Below are 5,217 nucleotides of genomic sequence, written 5' to 3' on the forward strand. Positions count from 1 at the left end.
AATCATTCTTATATTTCAACATTTTTAATTTTCTCAATTGTTTCTGTTGCTCCTTTTTGCCTCCTCTTCTTCCTCTGACTGAGGACTTCTGTTTCTTTTTGAGGTAGTCTGCTCTTTTTGTTTTGGGTAGTCCCCTTCTAGAGGATATCTCCTCTCTAAAAAAACTGTTTCATTAATTGTAGGTTGGGGATTTTTTTCCTTTGGGCGTGCTCCTAATGTTTTTGGTACATTTGTATTGAAAGTTTCTTTCGCATAGCTGTGTCTATGTTCATAGGACGGTCTGGGGGAGGTATGCCCGTATTGGTAACCGGGTGTGGGGGGACCAGAGTGGACCCTCTGTCTCCCTCCACGATAGCCGGAACGTCCACGAGAACCCCCTCTCCCAGGTCGCCCAGGAACATATGACTTGCCTGTTGATTGTTTTCGATTTCTGTTAGGATATTCTCTGTCATTGTTATCTTGTTTGGTGGGTTTGTTTTTGTAGGACCTCACTCTATTTAGACAGTAGTCATCTGAGTCTCGTTGGTATTTTCTACATTTTGTATCTATTACAGTTTGTTCAAATTTTGCTATTTTTACATTTAAAGTTTCATCGTTATCCTTAAATTCTTTGGTGTGTTTAAATGGTTCTAATTTTTGTTTCAAAATACTGATCTCTTTTTCAGTTTTTTCTGCTTGGGTCTGTCTATATTTGATAACTATTTTTATTAGCTCAATAGAACAGTTGTCTAAGGTCTGTTCCCATTCTTTTTGGGGCGTACTATCTGGCTGGAATATAGAGGGTTTAAAAAGTCTCAGCCCTCTTGGGATCATATTTTTATCTATGTACCTTATGTACCTCTGAAGAATGGTGCTGTCCAACCAATGTTTTATTTCAGTTTTTAAAAGATTTTCTAATTGAAAGAAATCCTCTTTAAGTGTTGGGTTAATATTCTCCTTGGGAAAAACAGGTTGTTCCCACCTGGAAAAGTAGGTCTGTCTCCTAGACATTCTTTCGTCAAAACTAGCGAAGCAGCTCATATTTAGCAGCCTAAAAAAGGACTATAGTGTACAAAAGGAAGGAGATATAGAAATCTATATCAATTGTTTAAGGCGCTTCAATATGAGTGCGCTTGGCTTGCAGCAGCAATCTAAAATTGGGGGAGTCACCTCCAATACAATAAACAAGAGAGCAAAAGAGTGGGTGATTGCGCTAGAACATATAATTGTAATGAAATAAATTTAAATAAAATAAATATAAAATGGTCAGGTGTGGAATGTATTTTCTATTATATATCCACACCTGACCATTTTATATTTATTTTATTTAAATTTATTTCATTACAATTATATGTTCTAGCGCAATCACCCACTCTTTTGCTCTCTTGTTTATTGTATTGGAGGTGACTCCCCCAATTTTAGATTGCTGCTGCAAGCCAAGCACACTCATATTGAAGCGCCTTAAACAATTGATATAGATTTCTATATCTCCTTCCTTTTGTACACTATAGTCCTTTTTTAGGCTGCTAAATATGAGCTGCTTCGCTAGTTTTGACGAAAGAATGGGAACAGACCTTAGACAACTGTTCTATTGAGCTAATAAAAATAGTTATCAAATATAGACAGACCCAAGCAGAAAAAACTGAAAAAGAGATCAGTATTTTGAAACAAAAATTAGAACCATTTAAACACACCAAAGAATTTAAGGATAACGATGAAACTTTAAATGTAAAAATAGCAAAATTTGAACAAACTGTAATAGATACAAAATGTAGAAAATACCAACGAGACTCAGATGACTACTGTCTAAATAGAGTGAGGTCCTACAAAAACAAACCCACCAAACAAGATAATAATGACAGAGAATATCCTAACAGAAATCGAAAACAATCAACAGGCAAGTCATATGTTCCTGGGCGACCTGGGAGAGGGGGTTCTCGTGAACATTCCGGCTATCCCGGAGGGAGACAGAGGGTCCACTCTGGTCCCCCCACACCCGGTTACCAATACGGGCATACCTCCCCCAGACCGTCCTATGAACATAGACACAGCTATGCGAAAGAAACTTTCAATACAAATGTACCAAAAACATTAGGAGCACGCCCAAAGGAAAAAAATCCCCAACCTACAATTAATGAAACAGTTTTTTTAGAGAGGAGATATCCTCTAGAAGGGGACTACCCAAAACAAAAAGAGCAGACTACCTCAAAAAGAAACAGAAGTCCTCAGTCAGAGGAAGAAGAGGAGGCAAAAAGGAGCAACAGAAACAATTGAGAAAATTAAAAATGTTGAAATATAAGAATGATTATGCATCCCCTAAAAAGAGTATATTTAATCTTTCTTCAAAAGAGCTATCCAATGCTGATTTATCACTCTTAAATAAGGGTTTAAAATTTTCACCCACTGCATCGCCCAACATTTTCGAACTTTTTGTCGAATTGAATCGCTTCATTAGAAGCCTGTGCCGCAAGAGATTTTTTGCGAAACAGGTTCTGAACAAAAATAAAGACGAGGCAGCTGCAATTATCCTTGATCAGGGTGATGCACCAGCATTGGATGCTCTCACGGAACTTTTAGAAGAGATCGGAGCAGAGTCACCTAAAGAAATTAAAATGTTTGATGTATCAAGAGACAAATTCTGTTTAAGATCAGAATTTTATCCTCTGAAGTCAAAGGGCACTAATATTGAATCTTTTTATAAGGTCACTCTTGATGACTTCAAAAATATGTGCCAATCAATAGGACCCCAGAAAAACCATCAAAAATCAAACCTCACAAAGAACAAACTGCGTGCTTTCCGTAAACTAGTAAAAGATACTTCCATTATCGTGAGAGAAGCAGACAAAGGGGGGGGGCATAATCATACAAGATAGAAGTGATTACCTATTAGAAGCAAACAGGCAATTGCAGGACCCCACTTTCTATACGGTACTAGAACAAAATCCTACAACTAAATTTAAAGTAGAACTTTTTAACCTGCTCAAAGAAGCAGAACAAGATGGGGTCATATCCAGAGAGGAACTACGATTCCTATACAGTGAACACCTATTAGTCCCCATTTATTATCACCTCCCTAAAATTCACAAATCCCTCACTGCACCCCCTGGACGCCCCATTATATCTGGAATTAATTCACTTTCCTCCAACCTTTCATTTTAAGTAGATTCTTTTCTTCAGCCTCGAGTGTCTACCCTCAAGTCTCACATCAAGGATACATCACATTTCCTGCAGTTAATACAAAATATACAGTGGAAAGAGTCATATTCCTTTTTGACTCTTGACATTGCAAGTTTATACTCAAATATTCCGCACAATTTAGGAACACAGGTAATTTCAAGAAGATTAATAAAAGATGGAGACTTGGGGGATAGACACAAGAGATTTATCACAGATTCAATTCTTTACATTTTACAGCACAATTATTTTTTATTTCAGGACACATTCTTCTTACAGGTGATGGGAACGGCCATGGGGACCAGGTTCGCACCCAGTTATGCAAATTTATACATGGGAGAGGTGGAAGAAGAACTTATCTGGAACAGCAATTTTGCAGCGAACCTGGTCCTCTATGGCCGTTATATAGATGATCTATTTATAATTTGGGATGGGGAACCCCAATTAGCACTAGATTTTGTTAGTCACCTTAATCACAATCAATATAATTTACAATTCACCCACACCCTGCACCGGAATCGCATTTCCTATCTGGATGTGACCCTTGAAATCTGTGACAATAAAATTGTCACCTCTAACTTCATCAAAGAAGTGGGCTCCGCATCTTATCTGCACTATAATAGTGCACATCACATCCCCTGGAAGAAAGGGATACCTAAGGGTCAACTACTCCGTTTATTTAGGAACTGCTCAGACAAAAACATTTTTGAGAAACAAGCGGTAGAGATGATGTCCTCTTTTGAATTAAGAGGCTATCCTAAAGCTCTACTTAATAGAGCATATAATGAGGTTATAAAATTAGATAGAAGCGAAATTCTCACAAAAAAAGAGAAAGGACATACCTTCAAATCAGATCCATAATCCCTTCTCAAAAGACAACCACCATAACCAATACCAAATGGCATTTATATCTACCTACAATAACCATTCCTCCCAAATACAAAAAATTGTCAGAAAAAACTACAACATACTAAGGCAGGATCCATACCTAACCGACTTACTACCGGATAAAACCCTAAAGAACTCCCTAGCCCCAAGCTTCATTAATAAGGAAAGTACAACATCACACAATGAAGAAAACCCAAAAATGTGGCTGAACCCCTCCCCAAAAGGATTTTTCAAATGTGGGAAAACAAATTGTATCACCTGCACACATATTCCAAATAAATCGAATATATCAATAAAAGACCATGAAGGAACCTCATATTCCATCAATAATTTTATAAATTGCAATTCAGATTTCATCATATACATGCTAAAATGTCCTTGCGGCCTTGGGTACATTGGACGTACAACCAGAAAGCTAAAAACGAGATTCTGTGAACACAGACGAAATATTTTAAAACAAACCGAATCACATAGTGTCTCTCGACACTTTGCAGCAAAACATCAAGGTAATCCAAAGGGACTAACAGTAATAGGTATTGAACATATTTCCAAAACAATTAGAGGGGGGGATCGTTATAAAAAATTATGTAAACAAGAAGCATACTGGATGTTTAGAATGCAATCAATCCATCCAGATGGTTTAAATGAAGCCATGGAGCTGAATACAATCATTTGAACCATTAAATATATATCCCCCCCCCTTGCCGCCCCCTGCCCCCCCCTTTTTTTTTTTGCCCCCCCCCCCCTTTTTTTCTTTTTTCTTTCCTTGCCAACTCTTGTTGATTGTTAATTTCTAGTCTAATATTCGGTATATGTCTGATAGGACTATATAATCTGCAAACAAACTACATTAATATGAATATGAACACCTAGTAGATAATATAGAGAGATATTGCTATGTCTTTCCATAATAATCGTCTGTTTCTCCTTTCTGCTTATTTTGTATAAAATTATTGTATAAAATTATAAAAATATGCATATACCTCCCTAATATATACATATTTCTTCCAAAATTATTCCCTGTATTCCATACTGTTATATCTGTGCACAATATGATTCTTTATGTACAATGTGAGTTTGATAGCAAATGAAATATGACATTATAAAATAATAATAATTTTGGTAAAGTGCTACTATATGTATATATATATATATATATATATATATATATATATA

Source organism: Crinia signifera, chromosome 3 (assembly GCF_055691185.1).
Source record: "Crinia signifera chromosome 3, ASM5569118v1, whole genome shotgun sequence".
In the NCBI taxonomy this organism is placed as follows: domain Eukaryota; kingdom Metazoa; phylum Chordata; class Amphibia; order Anura; family Myobatrachidae; genus Crinia; species Crinia signifera.